The sequence below is a fragment of the Limulus polyphemus genome, unplaced genomic scaffold, assembly GCF_000517525.1.
Source record: "Limulus polyphemus unplaced genomic scaffold, Limulus_polyphemus-2.1.2 Scaffold29, whole genome shotgun sequence".
NCBI lineage: Eukaryota > Metazoa > Arthropoda > Merostomata > Xiphosura > Limulidae > Limulus > Limulus polyphemus.
The window spans coordinates 118631-144299 of NW_013665639.1; the positions used below are offsets into that span (position 1 = coordinate 118631).

General features: G+C 31.8%; 1 protein-coding gene across 6 annotated transcripts in view; it reads right to left on the reverse strand.

The window, feature by feature from the left end:
* LOC106459607 (protein Tob1-like) overlaps nucleotides 1–17346 on the reverse strand; it is a 24576-nt gene extending 7230 nt beyond the window's left edge. For 3 of the 6 annotated variants that reach the window (XM_022386318.1, XM_022386311.1, XM_022386314.1), the window contains exon 1: nucleotides 17061–17321. The gene's annotated coding sequence lies outside the window, so the exon portion shown is untranslated. Of the gene's footprint in view, nucleotides 1–17060 lie in introns of all 6 variants that reach the window. The other 3 variants (XM_022386334.1, XM_022386323.1, XM_013919242.2) reach the window with 2 other exon arrangements.
* Between the last annotated feature and the right edge of the window lie 8323 nt (nucleotides 17347–25669).

Below are 25669 nucleotides of genomic sequence, written 5' to 3' on the forward strand. Positions count from 1 at the left end.
CGACTTTCAAGATCTACATATCTACATGTGCCGACGTTTCCGTTTATCAACGTTATATTTTAATATCTGTGCAAGAACTCAGCTAACAGATGTTTCCGCATATAAAAGCTATCTTCAAGAAATATTATTAAGATTACGGCTAAAAATGTCGCTGACAGTGACGGTGACCTACTAATGAAACAATTCATTATAATATTTAAGATTAATAACATTCAATAGAACGTAAATTATACAAAAATAAGAATATAATATCAAAATTTCAAAAGAATCAGAAGAATGAATGGGGAAAGCTATAAAGATAGAGAAGGCGAAAGAAAAATCAAAAGAAAAAACTAACAAACAAAGTTCATACAGAATTAAAAGAAAGATGTAGGAACAAAAGTGATAAAGAAAACGTATAATAACGTGAGCACCAGATGAATTAATATAAAAAGGCATATGAAACCGAAAAAAATAAAGGAGAATAAAAATAATACACAAATGGTTAAAAACAAACAAAAAAGGAATACAAAATTGGAAGAACTGAGGAAAATTATAATCAACTAAAAGAATGAAAGAGTATCAGAGAGCATAAAGAATATAAGAAGGAACACAAAAATGAAAAATAACAGAAGAAAAAAGGAGTGTTGAAAGCTTGTAGGATGAGGTAAAGTAAAGGAATGACAATTAAAATTCTTGAAAACAAAACAAAAAATGAATCAGAGTTAATGCGTAACCAAGAAAGGTAAAGAGGATCAGAATTATGTAGAAACATAAAACGGGATGAGGACTAGAAAAAGAGAAGGAAAAGTAAACAACGTACAGAATCAGAGGAAGAAACAAGAATAGAAAAGCATACATACCTCAAGGAATGATAATTGAATGTTGTTCAGAACCAGAAGAATGAATAAGAACTAAGTAGCATACAAAAAACAGAAGAAATAAGGATAATAAAAGGTTAATAAGAAAAGATAAAGTAAGAAGGAAAGTAAAATGCACATGGCAAAAGAAAAAACAAGGATTATTAAAGAATATTCTACTGGTTTGTAAAACGGTAGGAATATTTAATAAGTATGCTATAAAATGACTGATGTTTATCACTGCAAAAAATATTTAATATTTTCCCCATGGCTAACTTTTAGAGTGATAGGAAATTTACTTATACTAGAATAAACTTGAAAAGTAGTTATAGTTTGCTCTAGGCCAAGCATACTCCTGATTTAAAGCGTTAAAATCACAACACTTAAAGTTAGCAAGCATACATTGATGAAAATGGTTTGCTAAGCTTGTATAGCAAAATGAAAGACGAGCTGTATGCGTCAGAAAAATAAGTTTTATTATATATATTAAAAACGTATGGAGTACGAGTCATGATTAAAAAGATATATATAAATTACGTCGTTGAAGAAAACACATCGAGAAATTAAATAAAGTTGCTCATCTTTCATTGAAAGTATCATTTAAAGAATAAATAAGTTAATATTTACTTTCCAATAAACAGTTTCCAAAGAATGAAAACTTCTTTCTTATTCATGCAGATATTAGAGTAAAAAGTGATGTTATGTTTCATCACAGCAAATAAAGCATGGATACACTTCAATGATGCAAGTGCTGCATTTACAATTTTTAAAGTATAAGAACGTTAAGTGAATCTATAAATGCAGATCAAGTTCCAGTTTAGATTTCTAAATGTTGCAACTTCTGTGCGAAATGGAAACTAGAGTTGATTGAAATATAACAAAATTATAAAGAAATTAACATACTACCAGATATCAGATTATTTAATGAAGGATATTTCTAATTCGCACGTATCATAAGAACAATGTAGGAAAGCATACGTCTTATTTAAACCCCACATTTATACAGCTTAAGCTAAACAATAATAACATCATAAATAAGCCGTCTCCAGCCATTATTAGTCTCAAAGTGGGTTCCTCGTCATCGAATTTGAATCATAAATATACCATTTAGAAACATTTCAGTAACATGTTACCCCCTACTTCTTCGGATTTAGTTCTCTGAAAGGAACTCTTATAGATCTGTAACGAATGAGATTGTGTAGATATTTCTTTCAATCGGAAATTACGATGGTGAAAGCAATGTTTAAGCTATCTCCAAAACGATCTATTGAACCGAGATTGTGCTGGTCAATGTGATGCTTGAAATTACTGTTATTCTGCATATGTCTACGGACTTACAACGCTAGAATCCGGGTTTCGATACCCGTGGTGGGCAGAGCACAGATAGCCCATTGCGTAGCTTTGTGCTTAATTACAAACAATATAATACAATACTGTTATGCATATTCTTTGAATAAACTCCAGAAAATGTGAGGGTGGTGTTGAATGCTGCATTATCGTCATGTTAGAATCCTCAACCATTAGGATGAAAACTGGCAACAACATTCAGGTACACCCTGGATGTTATTAATCTTTCTTAAGGAACCAAAGACTTATTCTTCTCACAAAATCATTCCCACGTTATTAAATCGCCTGCAGGAAAAAAACATAAAAAAACAAGAGATGTGAAATGCTTAATTTAATGTTCTTCATATTTTTACTCAATCCATACTAAAAAAAGAGGATAAACCAGATAACATGCTATCAGTCATTTGCTGCCCACAGTTTACGCTCTAAACACCAATGAAGACGTGTTTTCCTGTTTGTATCTGAGAAATGTTTTCGAATTGATTGTAGGTTGTCACACAAAACTTTAATATCTTCCACAAGATATGGTTGAGGATAATCAAAACCTGACCACTGTTGAAGTAACCAGTCAACTGAGACGTAGTCTAACGTGTACAATATTTTACAAGCCTATCTAAACTATTTTTACTTGGTTGGTCAATAACGGTTGGTACAAGTTTTTTTTTCTATTTACAGGCATAATCTCTGTCGACTGCAACGGTTAATACGATATGATTTTTGTGAACAGCCAGTCAAAGAAATGGTATTTGATTATGATGCTTCTGCTAATAGAGCATCTGGTATTATAATTCTGTGAATGTCAGAAAAAACCGTACTCTTACCCATTATTTTACAGACTAACTATTGGTAATGTTTAAGCAATTGACTACGAAAATTTCAATTACCAAGCTATTTTGCACATCCCAGTAAATGAAGTGTACTTCAAATCCATTATCGCGCTAATACCAAGCGCTAAACACGCGTTAAAATAGTATAATTGTTACATATATTTCAAATTATAAATTCCTTTTACATTGCAGGCTACGATCTCTGTGGTCAGCATTAATAAAATACATACAGCAGAAGGCCAGTTTAACAAATCTACAAGCTTACTCGGTTGAACGCTAAATATGAGCTATAAATCCAAGGTGTGATAAAAACATGAAGGGAATGCATACTAAGGAATCTAAATAAAAATAAAAGTTTACTTTTGCGATAATATTATTCAATTTCAAATAATTACTTAAATCACTTTTATTATTATAAAATATCGTATATACAACTTTGAAGGGTTTGATATGTTTTTATATTAAGAATTCAACTTGTTCATAGCTTCTTGTATACTATGATAAATTAGGTCGTGATGCTATTGCAATACATCTAATGTCATTTAATAGTAAGGATATAATAAATATTTTATATAGATAGTATTAAAACCTTTAATATAAATGATAAATTTCCCAAATATGTTTAGAGAAAACATCTCCATAATATTTCATAAAACATTAAATAAAGGGACAGGCATACCTACCCATACGGTTACTCTTAATCTAATAGTGGAACTGACAATCACTTTCATTACGCCTCTACGGGTGAATGTGGAGTGTTTTCGTGGCATATCGCGGGCTCCAAATCGATCTTCAGCCCGAAAGTCTAACAACTAGGCCGCTACTAACTACTTGACAAAGTTAAAAACATTTTGTGGATATTTTTCAGATATGCAATTCACAGCAAATTCCATCGTAATTTGACCCCGGAAACAGCTATTACCTTTATTTAAAATGAATTCTCTCTCTGTCTTTCACATTCAGCTATAATAGTGAGTTAAAATAATTTTATTGAGTATATCACAACTTCCTGCACTGTTTTTGATATAAAACTCTTTAAAAAGCATAAATTACAGGTACCGAAATAAAACATGTTAAAATAGTTGTGTCTTATGAGAAAACATAGAAACTGCCACTACATTTTGGAAAAGAAAATACAACGAAGGGCTTAATATACGTAATCCACATCGTTATGACTATTTCAAAACTATGTCAGAGATCAACATTTCGTGCCTATTAAAACAATTATTTTTATGTCAAGAGTGTTTTTACGTAGATAATATTGTGATGTTCGATTATAATCAAACTAATTTTCAAAGATGTGTGATATAACAAAGTATGAGCTTCTTGGTATAATTTCAGTTCGAAGTTGATAACTGACGAAGAATGAAGTTATAAGCTTCAAAGTAAAGGATATATGCTTGAAATATGACTAAGATCATATGTATCGGTATTGTTTTTTTTATGCCAAGCTACACAATGAATTATCTGCACTCTGTCTATCACAGAGAATCGAACCCTAGATTTTGGCCTTGTAAGACCATAAACTTACTACTGCCACTTAAAGACAGGTATCGGTAAACACTAAGTTCGAAATATAACGACGAACGAAGCTGTTGGTTTCTAAATATCGAATAATAGTTGACGTACCCGTTCAACGCATGTGGAAAACATAGGGCGGTCCTAATAGTACATGTCAGGCTGTTGGTTTCTAAATATCGAATAATGAGTTTGTGATTGGAGTTTTAATTTAAAATGAAAGAATTAGTTTCTAAATGAAAAATTATGATGAATAAAGGTATCTCTTTCTAAGTATAAACTATCAGCTTGAAGTTTGGCAATTAAAAATCGGCTTCTAGGTATTAAATTACTCACTTATGATAAAGTTGGGGCAATCGTGTATTAGCTATTGTCATGAGTAGTAACCAATACAATTACTTAAGTCTATCAGTTAGTTACGATTTCTTATAATTGCATATAAACTGCCAATTAGTTATATCTTACGTTTCGGCTGCTAATCTGCTGCCATCTTCAAACACGTCTTAAGAATTACTCTGGTGTGTGTGTGTGTGTGGGCGGGGGTGGGGGGGAGTAGTTACCTGAATTCGATCCTGGGTCATCTTCTTAGAAAGGCTAGTGTGCTATCTACTCCTCTGGAGTCTCCTACAATAAGCCTTGAATCAATTAACTATTTGTTTAGCTTCGAGAGTGTTAACTCTGTCCAGTATGGGGCATCTAACCCTAGATTTTAGCGTTAAGTCCGTAAACGTACCCCTGACATACTTAGGAACGTTTTCAGAGAGAACTTTGATATAGGAATATGAGTGTCTGTAGTTTTATTCCTATTTATTCTTGGAGTTTATCATTATTTTACTCTTTTTCCAGAATTCAGGTTATCCGTTGACAAGGAAGGTTCTAGTGATGTGTTTCCTCCTTTCTTCTTAGATTCTTCCGTATTACAAATCGTGCTCATTCTGGAGACCAAGCAGTCTATGACCGATCATTTCTACACAGTTGGAATGGTTTGATCTATGATGAAGGTACTTATCAGTATTTGCAAGTTCCCTGTGCTATATGAGTAATGTATCTTGGTAATCATCACGTCCAGGAATGAAAATTTGTTATTGTATTCTCCATTAACTTGAATAGTAGATCTAAATGTTGTCTGTGTAGGTGGTTTATGAATTATAGAATCTTAATGTAGTGTGTGATTATCTTATAAATGTACCATCAACATACTTGAGCTAACTTCAGTGTCGTAGAGCGTTGGTAGTATGTTGTGTGATATAAAAGATTGTGAGTTATGTTATCATGGTAATTGTCAGTTGGGCGAGTTTCTTGAAAGTCCTACCAATTTAAAGCTGTTGGCAGAGTATCTGTATTGTTCCAATGACCGGTTTGTTAGTGAATATGTTGGATACATCGAAGTTGTAGAATTGTTATAATGTCGTTTGTCTTTAAGTTCCCTAGACCTGGCATTGCCTGGTTGTTAGGATGCTCGACCAGCAATCTGTGGGTCGCAAATTCGGATTCTCATCAGCGAACATACTCACCCTTTCAGCCATGGGGGCGTTATAACGTGACAGCCAATTCGACTATTTGTTGGTAAAAACGCAGCCCAAGAGTTGGCGATGGGTGGTGTTGACTAGCTGACTTCCCTCTAATCTATAAATGATAACTTAGGAACGGCTAGAGCAGATAGCCCTCGAGTTGCTGTGCGCAAAATTAGTACAGAAAAACAAAACAAAACAAAAAAAACAACGTAGGATCTGAGAACAGATTTTATTATGGTTGTATTATAGTGGAACTAACATATCGCGACTTTCTGGACTTCTGACTTTGCTTGGTTCGATTCAAAATGATGTTTCTTCTTGTTTCTTGCGATAGGCTGTAAGATTTGTCTTCTGTAGTTGTAGTTGCCTAGGGTGGATAGTTTTGTTAAGCGTTAGAGTGAAATTTTATCTTCTATTTACAACACTTTTTGTTATTCTATTAAAGTCACTTACTTTAGTTTATTACTGAGCACTTAGATGTATATAGTGTTAGGAGGTTTACTTTATGATGTTTTTTTATGTAACAATCCTTTAGTACACGAGTGTGTATGTTAGTATAACTAGCTGTGCGTGAAGTGTATGTTCTGTATTTACTATCTTCAGGTATACGCTGTTAATTTCATTCTATGTGTTATGCATTTTATTTATATGATGATATTTGAGCCTATCCTAAGATTTGATTTTTGAAATTTCACGAGGTAATCATTGACACCATGGAGTGTTGATAGGTAATTTGCCCATTAAAAAATATGTCATATTGTTTACATTTATGGAGGAAGGTGATATTATTATCTATTTGAGCTAACTTACAGTCGTACCAAGCCATTAAGAACTTACAGTAAGTATATTCTTAATGACCTTATTGAAACGTATTGTTAAAGTACTTTGTAAATTAAATGTTGTTCTTTCTTTTTTTTGCACGTAGACTGCACAATATTAAATGATCTTCAATAAATTATTGGATAAGAATAATCATAATGTTCCAAGAGTTGGTGTAGTGAAAGAAGATTTTCTTTATAAACGATTGATATTTTTAAAAATGAACAAAAATGGCTATTTTTTAGCTGGTTTCGTGTATGGATGATTGAGGTCATTCTAGAATTATAATACCTCAGTGTTTAATGCACTTTTAGGGCAATACTGTAAGCGTATCACTAAAGTTGCTTGAAACAACGTTATCTGGTGACTCAGCGATAATCGTGAGGGCTTATAAAGCTCAACTTTAGAACTGGAGTCCCACAGATAATCCATTGTGTTACTTTGAGCTAAGACAAACGAACAGACAGACAAAAAAGTAGGAAATCTTATAAACCAGTATTAATACAAATCTGGGGAAGCTCAATACATAATTCAGGTGAGTGAAAAACAAGTGTATGTTATTTAAGGTTCCACTTTGCAGTGAAGTGATTCATTTCAGTATTAGTAAATTCATGAAAAAAGCTCTTTATTTCACAAATATTAATTGAAAGACTTAAGGTAAAATGTATCACTTACTAGATTTACCTTCGTATTACAACCTTTTAATGTACAATTCTAATGAGCTTGCTACTTATTATTTTTTTCGAAATGTTGAACTCTGTTGTTAATATGTTGATTAGCAAAATGTTTAAGTAGAAAGTTGTTCACAGAGTCATATTATAGATAAAATGATGTACTTAAGATAATAAAATCAAGATAAAATTATGCTAGATAAAGAGAATAATTCCTTGATCTTGACCAGAAAAATTGCAACTACTTCTACATGACGTTTAACATAAATATTTACATCAGTACTAAACATTAGCTGCTATATCCATATGAAAAAGGATGAAAACAATGCGTTAATTGTCTCTTCACTAACATGCGTGTTTCCTGTGGAGCGTAAAATCAATTTGGTGAGTAGACGGTACCGGTTTGAATGTTTGGTTTTATTCTATTATGAATACAAGTTAAGTATTTTCTTGCAATGAACAAAAATGCACACATTTTGACAAAAGAAGGACATGGACAAAAAATACAAAATATTTTTACAAAAGGAAGGTAGGAATAAAAACGCAATAATATTACAAAAGAAGGACATGAACAAAAAATATTTTTACAAAAGAAAGGTAGGAATAAAACGCAATAATATTACAAAAGAAATACATGAATGAAACTAGAAACATTTTACAAAAGAAATACATCAATGAAACTAGAAACATTTTACAAAAGAAATATATGAATGAAATCTCTACATATTTTATAAAAGAAAGACTGAATAAAGTTGTTTGTTTGTTGTTAAGCACAAAGCTACACAATGTGCTATAAGTGCTGTATTCACCAAGAGTATCGAAACCTGACTGTTAGCGGTAGAAGTCTTCAGACTTACCACTGAGCCACTGGATAAAAATACGTATATTGTACGAAAGAAAGACTTTGAAACTAAAGAGTTAATTCACAGATCACTATACCTTTTAAGATAATTTAATCCAAAGAGTAATTTTACAGAAGGAGGAAACCATACAAATTGATAAAGCCATGAAAAACGCTATATATATTTGGAAATTATCGCTATAGGAAATATATTATCACGTTTATGAAATGTCTGACGAAACATATTATTTTCACAGCACTCGTTGAAAACTTGATTTATATTTAGAGTTACAGATATTAATTTAATGTTTCTATGCATGTGCACATGTTTTTTTTACGAAGTATCTGTTTCCGCCATGAAGTTAATTGATATGAATATCAACTATATTTTGAGGTATTGAGTGTTGTGATTGACAAAAATAAAATTACCTAGTATGATACAATAAGTGGTCTTCAGCTGTAATGAGTCGTAGTTACACAAGCCTGTAATTTGAGGTTTATAACAAACCAACAACTGATGTTTTTTAAGTTAAAAAAAAACGTTTGTTGTGAATTAGTATATAAAGCTAAAGTTTACTTTTCAAAATAGTCACTTTTTCTACGAAACGATTTTTAAGACCTTTTTTTCCTAATAGTCGTAGATGATGACAGGTAATAACTAGAAAACGTTAAAAAAGCTATTAAGTAAAAACATATTTACTTTCATATCATGTATGTTTTTATTAAAACTAGGAGTTGATTTTCTTACAATTTTGGCACATTTTCATTATGTCATTAAGGCATATAATGTCATTAGGTTTTTCCTTTAACATGGATAATCTTATGTATAGATATTGTTTGAGTTAGAAATATAAACATTTTGAACAGAACAAAGAATGAGTTATTATTAGTAACTAATTGGAACATAAAAAAGCCAGCTTTGAGTTTGACACTTTAAAAGTGTTTGTAGAGAGAGCAAGCTGAACAGTAAGTTTGGTTTAGGTTAGAAGGCTGAGTGTACTATTGCACAAGTTAAAAAAATCAATAGATGTATACTCCACTTCTCGAATTTGTATGTCACTAAAGTCTAATGAAATTAATATTTCGTTTTCGTACTCTTGGGAAGCTTCATTTCTTTGATAGTGTTATATTTTTGATAATGTATAAGATGCTAATATGTTTTAATTAACGCAGTGTTTTTACAGATAGATGCTAACAAAGCAAACAGGTGGCTGTTGGATATCTATTGACACTGTTGGGTAGTACTTGTTTTTAGTGTGTGTTACGTATAGTTTGTTTGTTTGTTTGTAAGTAAGCACAAAGCTACACAATGGGCTTTCTGTGCTCTGCCCACCACGGGTATCGAAACCTGGATTCTAGTGTTGTAAGTCCGCAGACATACCGCTGTGCCACTGGGTGGCGTTACATACAGAGCAAGTTTGATGATAATTTTTTGTAATATTCCCGTTCAATAAATTCAGGCCTGCAGAGCATAAGTCAGGTAAAAACCTAAATAATGTTATCAATTATAAAACAAAACCATTGGTAAAGTCTCCAAATTCTGTTTTGAATTTTGTTGAGATTCAGATTATAATAAATATTATATTTGTATATAAGCTCATTAACTTGGATGAACTAATACTGAAGAATCAAAAATATATGAATGAGTTAACTTGATTTAAGTCTTTAAATATCAATACGTTGTATATGTTCATAAGTAAAGTATTAATTTGTTAAGCCTTTCAGATTAAATGTGTATATATAAAACATTATTATATTAAGCTTTTCAGGTGAAATGCTTAACACGAAACGTATTTACTTGTTAGGTTTTTCCTGTTAGTGACATTTCTTCTCTGTGTGAGTTATTGGTGTTAAAATCAAATCAGGCCAAATAGACAAGAAACACGATACACAACAATGAATACCAACATTTTACAGAAATGGATTTTTGACCGCTAGTATGGGTTAGTAGAATGTTTCTGATCGATGACATGTTTAATAGACAAAATATACTAAGCGTTTCTATATTTGAGATAAAAAATTAAGTTGGTTTCTTAGCTGCATGTAATTAACGGATATTTGCACTCTAAAATATTTTTTGGAGAGAAAAAGACGTATAATTTTACGTCAAGTTAAAATCCCCACCTCACACACACACACAGTATTGAGCGAACAATTACAACAATATTTTGTTACTAGTGGTAAATGAAAGTAAACCCATTTATTTGTTTAAAAAACTCGACAATAAGAATCTGTTTGCTATTTAATAATAACAAATGCACTGCAAACGAAATAAAGTATTTACTTAACGATAGTTGGATTTCCGTATTATCGTCAGCATCAGCAAATGTGTTTTTACTGATTTCTTGTTGTTTAAAAATCGTGGGCTAGATCTTTGGTGTTTCTATAGCAACCCACCTACCTATGTTCATATCGGCGTATGTCTGACTACATTTCCGGTATATATTTTCTTTGATAATTTATTTCATCCTTATAAATAAGTTGAGACTTTAACTTTATTCGTTAAAAATCCTGGTGCAGAAAAAAAATAATTTGTCTTAGCAAAATGTGGTGTTGCTATGGTGAAAGTAAAATAAAACTGATATTCGCTGTAGTTCAGAATATTACAGAAACGTAATTATATCTTGATGTATTAAATCTAAGTTAGTGGTAGTCTTAAATAGATCTTTATTCTGGATGCTTCAGACCGAATTGTGCAGTCGAATGAAAATATTTTCCTTAAAATATAGAATACCTTTTAGGTAACGCAACGAATTTATTATCTGAACATTTCGGTTTTTCAAGTTTCTTAGACACACAAATATTATAACATAATTATGTAACTGACTAAACATATATGAAGAAAAAACATCAGTACGATTGACCCCGAAATTAAAAATGGGCTCCATAACCTATCGGCTTTTAGATGAATTTTTTCTGAACTATTTATCTACCCACTTGCTTCTAGTTTTATAATTTTGTTGGTTACAGAGTCTCCTAATAATATACGAGTCAAAATAGTAAATAAAATACCCTCAGTATTACAGTTATTTCCACTAAATACTTCTGTTTTTTTTTTACACAGAAAATGAGTGATTTCATCCTATTTTGTTCGGCCAATTATTTACATTGAATGTTATAACAGGCCAAAACATAAAATTTTTCAATTTAAAGCAATATGTAGATCCCACTGGTAGAGAACTGTATAAAAACTATTAGTTATTAGAAGGTCATATAGGATGTAAAGTTACACTTTGGAATATGAACCAGCACTGTTTCATAATATGAGAGTTCCAACTTGAACTTGTGGTTAACATTATTAAAAATACGAACTGCCAGAAATGTGTTTTCTAATAGACAAAATGTTCTTTCTGATTATTGTTCTTCTTTAGAGTAATTATGAAGTTCCGACAACGTTTCATAAATAACTTTTCTCCATCTAAGTATGTAACGTCTGTTTCATGTAAAGCACAGAACTGCATAATAGGCATTTTGCGTTGTGCCCTCTACAGGGATTAAACCCCAAATGTTAGGTTCAAACCCTCAAGTATACCGTTGAGCTATCAGGGTGCAAGCATGTAATGCAAAAAAGTTTAAGTATTATTGGTTGGTACGTACATTTTCAGCTACTTGATTCTGCTGTCTATCTTTTTTCTTTTTAAACGAAATCGATACTGTTAACCAATGAACCATTTACTGAACAAGATGCGTCCGTGGTGAATGAATCACAACGTGTGTGACTTTACAGTCTTGTTTGCGTTAGCACAATACTTGACGAACAAAAAATAGTAAGCTAAAAGAACGTGAAAGGGAAGGTAGAGGGGAATCATTAAAGAATGCAATCAGTGCTGGAACACTTCAGAGGTCTCGAAGGTATAAACTAACTATTCAAGCAACGTGAAAAAGCATACCGTCGGATGTTTACGACAAAGTGAATTATATTTTCAGCTGTAAACATTCTGACAAAGGCCACTTTTTTGGATGCCTAGCTTATATAAAGTTTTCTATGAAATTGATAAAAAGAAAATTTATTGAAAAACTAATGAAAACCGATATTGTTTAAAAAGGATAATAAAATTATTTTAAAATGCACGGACTCAAATACTGGCTAGGTAGATTAATGTCACGTAAGCAATGCAAACGAAACTTCTAGCTTTCTTCTGAAGAAATATGCTCCATCTTCGACATTCATATTTCGATGTTGTTTTATAACCGTGCTTGAAAAGCAGAGGAGTAAATAACTTTCTAGCTAAATATTTTATCGAGCAAAAACACACCCATAAGTTTGTTCCATGTTAGGAAGGCTAAAAATGTTTTAATAAAAAAGGGATGAATAATTAATTGTGGAAAAAAAAGGTAAAATATATACCTGGATTCAAAATTTGAAGAAATTTGCTATGAAGATATAGTGTGCTTTTTTTATGGAAGATGTACGTTTGTTTCGCCAATGAGCTAGTCAATGTATAAGCTTACGGCATAATACACACACACACACACTTAAAAACAACTGGTTAACATGAAAGGTTATGCAGTATGTTTTGTTATTACAATATTTCAATTATACAGAAAAACGCATGTTGTACTGCTTTTTAATGTTTTACCAATAGAAGAGTGTTCCCCTTAGAAAACAATATTACAGACTATCGTCTGAATAAGTAATACAATACCATCTGGATTTTTCTTTTTTATATAGTTATGGATACTATGAAATTATGTAATACTGTAATATAAAGCTTTCAGAAAATTATACACACAGAATGATCCGATAAAAATAGCTTCATATATATTTCAGTGTATGACTTTTGAGCAGTTCTTTTCTTTCAAACTAATTAAATAAATCAATTCTGCTATAACTAAAATCCGGGGAAGCAATAAAACAACCGATTCAATGTCTTGGAAAAATAAACAAAAATAATTTAGCTTTTAGTTAAACATGAATTGGATCACAATATGCTCATCTTATGACTTTATTCACGCGAAAAATTCAATCAACTTGATGTTTTGTTTGATATTTAATGCGCTTAAAATCTAAGTAATTGCGTATCTTTTTTAAGCTTTCAGTATAGAAAAATATCAGATCAGTTCAAGATTACAAAAACATGGAAAAGTCAATAAAGTGGGAAGTTGGAGTTCATTTAAAACTTCAAAAACAAATACATGCCTAACAAGAACAGAAGACGTACAAGAAAAGCTGTTCTCAACGATTTAAGTTTGTGACGAAACTTTTTATATAGACATTTAGGGAATACTATTTCATTAAACTGGTGTTCGATATAAAGGAAATATGACTCAGGCAAATTGTTTTATATTGGTATTTTCACTATTAATGTAATTAGGAATATGTATTTAATAAAATGTGTTTTTTTTCAATTTACATAAAAGTGATAGACTGCATGGCTGAGACTTTTCAATAACTTAGAAAAAAACAATGCTTATCATTTATGTATGAGATTATTTTATAATAACCTATTTTGTAGCTTTTTGTATGCTTTTTAGATTTATTAAATATGACCAAACGTATTCAATATAATTTACAGAAAAGATGGATTATCTTAAAATGTACACCATCTTACATTATATCTCCTAAAGTGACCTTATTAAAGAAAACTTGAGTATTATTAAAATCCGGAAACCAAATGAGCAAAAAAAAGCTTATTTAATTCAATGTTTAAAATTGTATACTGAGAATGAGCCCCAATAAAGTAGGTATCGTTTGCATCTTTATACCCCCTTTAAGGTTTTGAAGATAGCTAAAGAGCGATATGATGGTCTAATTATTTTTTAATATTATTTTATGTTACAGCTTAATCGATTTGCAGAACACACTACTATGGATGAAATTTAATTCTCCTTTTAGTCTGTAGCGATGTATATTTGAAATGATTAGGTGTTATATACACACACACACACACACATATATATATATATACAATGTGTGTTAGTGTGTATATATGGACGTACACACATATAATCTAATACATTAGTAAATTATCTAACCCACTTATCTTTCTTGAAGTTTAGTCAGTGCTGTGCTCCTTTTACTTGAAGGCTAAGCTGTTCAAACTTGTGGACTTGTAAAGTTAAATATATTCGTCGGACTAAAGATAAAATGCTGCTAAGTAAGTCTGGAGATGTTATGATCGCCAACAAATAAATGTTGTTCTATTTATGTTTGAGTTCTGTTTTAAATATATTTTCTTAAGTAGCTTGTTAATCTGCGTAAAGGGAAGACAATATGGTAAATTTTATATATTCCTTTAACGGAATTATAATGATGGCCCCATTTAACTGTTAGTTTATTTATTTAAAGATGAAGCACGTCACAAGTTGACCTAACTACCGTTGCATGAGTAAATGTGCCTAGATAAGTCGAGATTGATCTGTCTAGGCACAGACTAGACATTTCTCGAACTTCTATTATATCAGTGGCATTTCGTAAGCGCTTAGGAATACGGCAGGTACTGATGTTATGGTTATCTTCTGTATACGTCTTATACAGATTAAAGTCAATATTAGTTAAACTGGATTTCAAAATACATAATACGTAATGTCGAAGCCAAAACAGGATAGAGATTCAAAAGATCAACTTCTATTAGGAATAAAACGATGCTAGGGGAGCGATGTCGTAGGAAGAGAAGCAACTTAAGAACATGCTACACGAGGTATCAATGACATTATAATGAGCTCAAAATGTACAGATAAAGGTATCTATTACAACATTAAAGATACAACTTAAGAACATGCCACATGAGGTATCAATTGCATTATAATGAGCACAAAAATATACAGACAAGGGTATCTATTACAACATGAATGCTTATCAAATACATATAGATTTTCCTTAAAAGGTAAAGTACACATCCAAAAGATATTCACGTATCTTGTGCACACCATAAATTGTTAAAGTAACGCTTATAACATTTTTCACAGAGTAAATACACATTGAGGAATCTCTTACAAAGCACACATGAATAACATACTGAAGTATCCCTAATAACGTATAGCGAGTACCAAAATCATGCGAGGTGCCATTTATAATGTACATTCAAAATATATAAGCTATCTCTTACAATGTAAAGTTAATATGAAAAACACGTTGGAGTATTCTTTATAGAGTCAACAGTCCGTGTATTATTATTAGTTCTAAAGAGACATACCTGTTGCATACGTTATTATGACATTCGGTTTTTATTTGTTCAAGATTTCCGCTACTGTTTCATGAGAATAGGCAAAAGCTTACATGCAAAGCTTAAACAAACAACACCAAATGAATTAAATATGAATAAGAACTCGTGCAAAGTGTATATTTTTCGAGCTAAAATGTCATCAGTGTTTATATTGTTAGTTTTAGAGTAAATTAACGTTCTTAGTATTTTTTATGTAAGTTCTGTAGTAAATGAATGTTACTGTTAGTTTGAAAGTCAATCATTGAATCAGTGTATTTATCATAAATGAATATAATTCATGTTTGCATTCTTGACTTTAGAATAATTAATGGGATGTCCCCAATGTTTGTATTGTTAGCTCTAGAGCAAATTATTGCATTCAGTATCTGTATTGTTATCTGTAGAATAATTAATGATATAAGATTTGTGGTGTTCGCTCCAGGTGAAAATGAATACCATAGTTGTTTGTATATATTTGTTAGGCCTAACGTAAATGCCACCCGCAGTGTTAGCTCCAGAAGAAATTAATGTCAGCAGTGTACGTAATAGCTATAAAGTAAATGGGAAAATACTGGATGTTTCGTTGCTCATCTAGAATAAAGTAACACTGCCAGCATGAGCATTGTTAGTCTTAATGTATATGAATGGTCAGTAGCGTTATATCTTTTGCTCTAGATTAGTTGAATAATTACTAGAATTTGTAAATTTAGCTTAGAAATTAGACATATAATCATCAGTACTTAATTTGCGTTTATAGCTTTAAAGAGGATGAATTAACCATAAATGTTGGCCTTAGTGTAACAAGCTTATCAAAGTTCATATTTTCTTATTTTGTAGTGAAAGGGTAGCCAAAAATGATTTAGTGGTGATTATAGCAAATATGAATAATAGGTAACATCTATATTACAGTAGCTCAGTAATTACGGTGCTTGATTGTACAAATCAAGTAAATTCCCGTAATGCTTACTAAGTTTCATAATTTAGCTACACTTAAATCCGGGAACACAAACTTAAAGCTAACATATTAGTGGCAAATTATATCTGAACAGAAAAATAATCAAAACATTTTCCTAATTTAGGCCTCTTTTAGTCAACAGAGAACTAAATAAGACGCGCTAATCGTTTAAAAAAGTGAAAATAATAAATAGGATTACATCTTGTTTTTTTTATCAATTACCTTAATTTGCCTTTCTAGTCAATTGAAGTGAACTCAATCGTTCATTGCATCAATCATTATACGAGTACAAATATTATAGAACGTATTCTCACAAAAACGTAAGAGTAAAATATTATAAAACGTATTGTCCCAAAAACATAGGGTACCGTCATACAAGTCCATACAGCTCTTGAACATCGGCTTTCTAATGTTTAATTTTAAATAGAGAATTTTTCAATGAATGAATTATCTTTCACATCCATAGAATTGGTATTAAGACAAACGTACAAAAATATTACACGTTAATCATTTGATAAAACACGTTATGATAATATTTAAGGTCTGTTATAAAAATAAAATATTTGATAAGGCTAAACGCTTACCTCACATGTACCATGGTCGTTGTATTTTTGAAAGTTTGCCGTTCTTAATAGATTATAAGAAGCAGATTCGAAGAAATGCTGAGACACTAACCTTTTCTGTACTCATGTACGTACATGTGGTTATGGAAGAACTACCTCAGTTAAACATAGCGCAGTGTTAATGATTTTCTTTGCTGTATCTCGTCCTATGACTTATATAAATATAGAAAAAAAACACAAAAAAATGGTTAAAATTGTATTGTCGTTTCCTTCTCCACACTTATTACTCGCACTGAAGAAGTCTTCCGCTATTCCCTTCACCAGACGAGCACTTATATTGGCTGTCTGATTGTTATTGTATCAATCCGCCAGAACTTGTTGTAGTGATGCTTGAATTTTAATATCCAACCGCAATATAACGTAGAGTCACAAAATAATTACTTAATAGTAATATTTGTATGAGCCAAATAAATTTCAGTAATAACTTGTATAAAACTAATGGAAAAAAAGCATTACGAAAATTATTTTAATGTTTTCATTCATTACTAGCTCAGGTTATAGGGTTTTTATTCATTTCTATCAAGACTTTTTGAACCTACGTGTTTTTCTAACATCATGAATGTACTACAACATAATAGGGAATACGCACATCATGCAATGGTGTTTACCAATCATGTAAAATAAGAATAATCACACAAATGTAATGATTTAAAGCTAGCTTAATTTTATTCTGTCTGATTTACTTAAGAAACAAAAAAAATGAATGTTTTCTTTTGTGTTTTATACGTTTTGATTAGGCTTTTTAAGATTATAGGAACTCAGATCGTTTTGTTTGTTTGTTATTGAATTTTGCGCAAAGCTACACAAGGGCTATCTGCGCTAGCCATCCCTAATTTAGCAGTGAAAGACTACAGGGAGGGTAGCTAGTCATCACCATCCACCGCCAACTCTTAGGTTCCTCTTTTATCTACGAATATTGGGATTGATGTCGCATTATAACGCCCCCACTACTGAAAGGGCGAGCATGTTTGGTGGGACAAGGATTCGACACCGCGACCCTCAGATTGCGAATTAAGCGCCCTTACCACCTGGCCATGCCGGGCCAGATCGTTTGGTAAAACATAACACAAGACTTACGAGCTAAAAGAATAAGTTATTCAAAAACAAGATATTATTCCTCAATCTGTTTGCTGTTTGCATGTTTTCTGTATTTAGTTACCAATGCAGGTCAGTAGTGTGATTTTGTAAGTAATTAAAACAAGGTTTTTCTTTATAAATATAGGGTTTTATTTATAATTTATATAATTATATACTAAATCATTGGTATAAAAATAAATATGTTCATCTCATGAACTGGTTAAATATGAGTTAAATTTAATTATTTTTATAAGTTCATGCTGCAACACTTATTAAAGAAAGCTAGAAACGTCAGCTATGACTTTTTACTTTCTTGAACTCAGCATATTTTTATCTTTTAAAGAGATAAGAGTATGCTTAAAAAATAATAAAATCATTATGTATCACTAACACACAAAAAAATATGTTTCTTCGAACAAAATTCACTGTTAATCTCTTTTTTATATAGAAGCTTCAAAATGATTAAAAATAACATCTCAAAATTCACTTTATGAGCTAACATACAATTTATCGAAGTTCAATACGAACAATACACCTAGCTATGAATCGTTCATGCAGACTGTAATGGCTGAAGGAGTATTATGAACATATTTCTCGATGCGTAACATGAGTGTTGCATTTGTTTTTGTTTATAAAAGAAGAAGGAAAAAACGTTACAAAGTTCTTAATTCAAAGTACTCATATTGCATCCTGCCATTCATCTACATATGAACGTTTAGCCAGTAGAAAACCACATTTAATTTTATTTTATTGTGTGATTGAAATATGTGCATGATGGGATATCAATTAAAACTAAATTAAGTAGATAAAAAAAAGACAAAATGCCCCATTGCATTTTGTATTTGCACGCATTTTCAGATGCAACTTTATCCGATATAGAAGTGTAAAGCACGGTAATAAATGTTTGAATAATTTAACTAATTATTTTGTACGCTTCTAATCGTTTTATTAAAAATAATTAAGTATTATTCTACTTATCCTTCTTGCTCGTCACTGAGATAAAACGTTTCTTTTTTTTCTTTCGTTTCTTGATATGAATTTAAATATATTTAGATACGTTTCAAGCTTTGTTTGGAAATGTTTCATTAAACTTTAGTAGATATCAGCTCAAAATAAACATTGAATGATGTGGCAACAACATCACAATAGAGATTAAAGCTTCTTATCAGACCACAAACATGGAAAGTCATTTTTATCTATGTCAGCTGCAATGATTCTTATATTTAGAAGTATATTATTTATTATTGGAAACATTGCCCTACAACCATAAAACAGCTACACGAAGCACATGTACCTTAGAAGTACACATTTCCATCAAAGATATATACAGCTTTGTAAAAAAGAGCACAACATGATTGTTGTTTATTCATAAAGTGCAAAAGATTAAGCAAACTTAGTTTGCATGTTTTACAACGACTTTTTGTCTCACGATGTATTTAGTGTCCCACTGTAGGTCTCTGATACATGGTTATTAAACTCACAGAGGGAGACAACACTCTCTACATTTTTTATAACATTTTGTGATGGAAATTATACCTATGAAAATAGTAGGCTCTTCTGTTTAATGTTGAGGCCAAGGTAGTAAGCGCATGCAGGTTCAGTCCTTCTCAACTAGGACACTGAAAGCTTGAAACAACCAGGATTTACCAGGTTCTAAAACCTATTTTCCATGATCTTTATTATCCTGTGACGGAGTCTAGAAACGTGCTTGAACTTACAATTCGTAATATCTCTATCATCATTCATATTACTTTCATAAACGAATATGTTATATTTGGGGAAAATGTGATTGGATAACGCGATTTGAAGCTTCTTTGATAGGCTATGTTTGTTGGTACAAGTTATTATGGAACGTGATGACTAGGGATAAAAGCATAGCGTGTAATGTAAATCTGATGGTATGTTATAATGTACCTCCACCGTTCAAGAACACCACCACTGCAGGGCGGTGGGTTATGATGTTATTTGCTGAAAGTAAGAATATAAGAAATAAACCGTGAAAAATGATAATGAGATGATTAGAAGAACAAGAGAAACAGAAAGAAAAAATCGATGAAATCTGAGAATAAAGCAGAGACTATATATATATGCATAAATAAAATTTAAAAGACTTAAACAAAAACAAATAACCCCGAAAGGCTATCGAAAGGAATGCATAAGAGAATATGTTGGACAAAGCGACTAAAAGAAATAATTAGCTAAACAAGAAATTAGGAAACAAAAAGTAAGATACGTAGAAAAACAGAAAATGTAGAAAGATAGAGAAACTAAAAAGCAGAAACCCCGGAAAACAATAAAGGTAAGATATAGGCAGATGTTATAGAGAGAACAATAAGTACAAAGAAATGTGAGTGAGAAATTCCGATAGTAATGACCAATTCTTTTCTCATGCAGAAGTTTAATCGTGCCTCATAGCAAAGTGTTTTTCTTTTACACTGACCGGCACATGCATTGGCCGTACCTAACGGATTTTTTTTTCTATTAGAAAACATCTAAATGAAATGGTCAAGACAGCACTATTAAATAGCTTTAATCAGCTTTGATCACCACTTACACATCTTAGAGATAAACAGCAATAAGACTAAGAATATTTCTAATTAGTATTATGTGAGTAGTTGTGGAAATATGGTACCAGTTTTGTCCGGTTCTATGACTGGAGCAGAGAAGTAAGCAAATATTGACTGAACGAACCAGTATTCATTATAAAGTTTTCTTCATTATCCATTCAAGCCGTCTCCAAAGTTTTATGAGCTAGTATTTTGATCAGACAGCAAAATAAGTGACCGTTTTGTCCGGCAGTTTTTCTGACCAGTGTCTTGATTAGAACAAGCAACAGATAACGACTGGATTTACTTAAGAAATGAAAAACTAATATCGATAGAAACGTGAACCAGTCTCTGCTTATCTAGTAGATACTTTATTTCACAAAACTAAAAACTCTTAACCCTCATTTCATTGATTATTAAAGGTGGAATTCGGCAGTTAAACAGTTAAAAAATAGGTTCTAGACTATTCAGCTTGTAATGAACATTCGCAAGTCCTTTAAAAAAACATTAAAGTACTAAGTAAATAAATTTTAGACTATCTACTAAATTCTTGTATTAAAAGTAAAATACAAAAACGCTTCTTTTTGGCACAATGAAAGATAAAGTCTTCGTTAGTTGTTTCAGCCGACTAGTTATCATCATCAGAGCTTGTGAATACAATGTTAGTCTGGGCTATATTAAGTTCCAGTTTGGAGTTTAATGTAAGCTATTTGTTTGAAGCCTAATATAGACTAAGTTACATTGTATTCACAAATTATGTTATCGAAACTGGTAGGCTGAAACAACTAATAATGATTAGCTTTCACCGTGAAAAAAGAAAAGAAATGGCGTTTTTTCCTTTTAATATACTGTAGCACAATGGGCATGAAAAGAAATTATACTGAATTCTTAAATTTAAATTATTACGCATTCAGTTTAAAAGTGAAATAACTTTAAATTCGTTATTGCGTAGGTTTGTGTTGTTTACTATATATATTTGTGTGTTTCGTAATTTATACAGCAGTATATACAGGATTTTATCTTTATAAATTTAGCAGAAGGACTGCTATACTAACCACTTACACTAAGAGGATTAGAACTGGCACCCTAATTTAATCTCTAGTCAGGTTTGAATTTGTGTGAAAGAGCTTAGAAGTTTATTATATAGAAAGAATTTTGATAATAGTGTTTTCTAATTTTTTTTTTAAAGGAGCAGATCTAAATAAGCAAGGCACGCAAGTATTGAGATAATGTTTGAGGGACGACATAATAAAACATGGTCCTCTTGTTTCTGTGGAAATCATATATAAAGAAAAATAAAACTGGAGTTTATTACTGGCGTTCCAGGTTAGGTTTAACTGGGTTAGTGAACTTGTAGGATATCGATAGCTCATAACGAAGCTGTAAAAACGAAATTTTGAGATAATAAAGATACATTCTGGAGATATACGTCATTATTTCATTTACCTGAATAGATTTGTTTGTTTGTTGTCAAGCGCAAAGCTACACAATGTGCTATCTGTGCTCTACAAATAGCGGTCATCGAAACGCTCTATTATAGCGCCATAATCCCTCAGATTTTTCAATGAGCCATCGGGGGTGCGAGGGGGCTACATGTCATTTTTCAGTGAGCCATCGGGGGAGCGAGGGGGCTACATGTCATCTTTCAGTGAGCCATCGGGGGAGGGAGGGGCTACATGTCATTTTTCAATGAGCCATCGAGGGAGCGAGGGGGCTACATGTCATGTTCAATATAAAATACGTAATACCCAGAAATATTTGAGTTTCCTACTAAATTACGTTTTGATTTTTACTCTCCTATTTTTGGGATTATCGACAGATAAAACAATAGATATTTTAACTCATTGTGAGATTAGTAAGCAGAAAAGATTTTACTTTAAATATAAGAATGAATGAGGTGTTAGTGATAGGGACATTTTTAACTTAAACATAAGAGTGAATGAGGTTGATTTGTTACTGACAGAAACATTTCTATTAAAGGAATTTCGAAAACAAAACAGTCCAAAACATAAGAAGTGTATCATGTGGAGATGAATTATGCCAATAGATAGGCAAACCATTCACAGTCATGTATAATGACGTCAGAGTTCATACAATAAATTAAGTCTTCTTAACCTATTGTTGTAAATTCTAAGTTGTATCAACGTAATGGAACACAGCTGGTTGGCTTCTCATTCACATATCTTTAGAGTCTATAAGACACATTCACATATCAACATTTTATATGAAACATACACTAAAGTAATAACACCAGCAGCCAACGTATTATATATGTTCATGCTATATATCGAGTTCCAATAGTATTATAAAACAGGTTGTAGCATTTTACATCGTTTGAAGGATACGTCTAACTTTTACAGTTCTGCCTTGTACTGTATGATATATATCTCTAAAGAAATAATGGAGAAACTTTGTGTAAGGAGTTACAGAAAAAGTTATATTTCTATTCTGCTACTACTACATCTGTCACCATAGCGGTGTTACTCCAATAATCTTAGTGCCCAATGCTAAAATAATACTAAACTACTGGTGTTATCATAACAAGATTTGTACACAGTGCTAGAACTTTTATACTAAAGTTTTTTGTAATTAAGCAAAAAACTACACAATGGGTTATGTGTGTTCTGCCCACCACGGGTATCGGAACCCGGTTTCTAGCGTTGTAAGTCCGCAGATATACTGCTGGGGGCTATTACACTAACCTTCTTCTAAAATGACATTATCATGCTAACCACTATATAGAAATACTAGAACTTCACATTGGTTTAGATAGTACAGTATTACTACTTTTACACTAATTTTGTATGCATCAAAACTGGAGCTTTGTTACTAGTCTGTACAATTGCAAAATAATAGATGGGACAAACGAAACAACTGGCCAAGGGCCAGCCGATAATTGTGCAAATTTTATGTAAAAAGAAAATAATAATAAATATGATATTTAAACAAGGTTTGTAAATGATAAAAAATCATAATATCTTAATCCTGATTTTATCTTAATGTTTAATGTTTATTGAACAAGCTTTTAACTACTCTTACTTCGAGGCGTCCTAAGCCTAAGCAGTTATAAAAGAAAAATAAAGTTTCCAACGTGCTGCAGTGAGTTACTGCGAACAACGTCAGTATAAAAGTTATAATATATATTATATCTCATTATATCACTGGTAATATACAGAAATAATCGAAGAACTATTGTTAAAAGTCAGTTATATTCATTTGTGTATTTGGAAAACTAATAAGTTTAAATGTACATAAATATTTTGACAGATGTAGAAACGAACGTGAAATTGTTTTTTTTTTCAAACTTGTCATCAGCTCTACACACCATGTGGGATCACGTGACGACCTCCTGTCTTGGTGTCAATTCCCACACCATTTGATTGTGTGTGTGATAATTCCTAATAAACACTGTCTTAACATTTTATGAAATTTTAATAGAAAATAAATAGATAAAGAGTAAGTCATTCATTTATTATTTTTAGTTGTAGCATAATGAATTACTAGAGATGTTAAAATATGAATGACATAAAGGATTAGTATGAAACTAAACAGATGAAAGAGCAAGTTTGTAAGGAGTTATAGAAAATTTATATTCCCATTCTGCTACTACTACATCTGTCACTATAGCGGTGTTACTCCAATAATCTTAGTGCCCAAATAATTAAATAAGGAACTGATGAATTAGTGTTTTATACCAACTGTATTAAATCTAGCCATTTATTATATGTTGAGACAAGTTGACATGTATTAATTTTTCATATAATATTAAGGACAGTCGGAGTAAACTTAAAATATAACACTCCTCCCTTATAAAAAATTACAGTCTTTCAATGAAAGTTGTACAAATTTGAAATTTAGCAGTTTGCGCATTACTTCAAATAAATTAGGGCTTCAAAAATATTTTATTTTATTATATTTTGAATTTTTCTTAAGTTACCCTAAATAAAGGGAGCTCGACTTGCTATCTGCGAGTCGCGGGTTCGATTCCCCGTCCCACCAAACATGCTAGCCCTTTCAGCCGTGGGGGCATTATAATGTGACGGTGAATCCCACTATTCGTTGGTAAAATAATTGCCCAATAGTTGGTGGTTGGTGGTGATGACTAGCTGCCTTCCCTCTAGTCTTAAACTGCTAAATTAAGCACGGCTAGCGCAGATAGCCCTCGTGTAGCTTTGTGCGAAATTCAAAACAAAAAATCATCTAAAAAAGGAGTAAGGGCACTATGAATAGCAATGGCAAGATGACACTAATGTTAGATGCTAAGAATCAGAGAGATGTAAAAGTCCTGAGGTATCATCTACTATTTCTCTGAATAGTTTCAGGGAACTTTAATATTTATAATCTGTTCACTTGACAGAATGCTGCGCGTCTCTCTAGATCACTCCGTGCATGCTCAGGATATTGACGTCTGGTGAGTGTGGGGACACTCCATTTGGTCAATCTCTAATTTTCAAAGCATGAATTGATGTTTGCTCAAACACCGTGGCGACACAAAGAATTGCAGGATATGGTACGTATAATGTGTGATGTTAATGGTATTATTCCACACGAAGTAGAGGCTTGTACATCCACTATACTTTTATCACCACTATATGTGTCACGTTCCTGTTTGATAAAAAAAGGGGGGTTGGATCTGGTTATAGATAATCTTGAAATAGTATTTGTTTAATATCTGGATGGAGGATGAAGCATAACTTATCTATTAAAATAATTTTGCTCCTTACGCTGCTGATCCACTGGCGATATTTTGGACAACACTACAGGCAAGAGTTTTGATAGCTTGGTGTGAAAAGAATGCATTTATTAGGTACCTGACATACAGGTTGACCTTATAAAGTCTGCTTCTAACCGTATTTCCACTAACACGGTGCCCAGTTGCGGCTGCAAATGCCTGATTTCGTCTTAGCGCCGGTACCTATTGTTATCAGCCAGTTACTGTTGATAAAT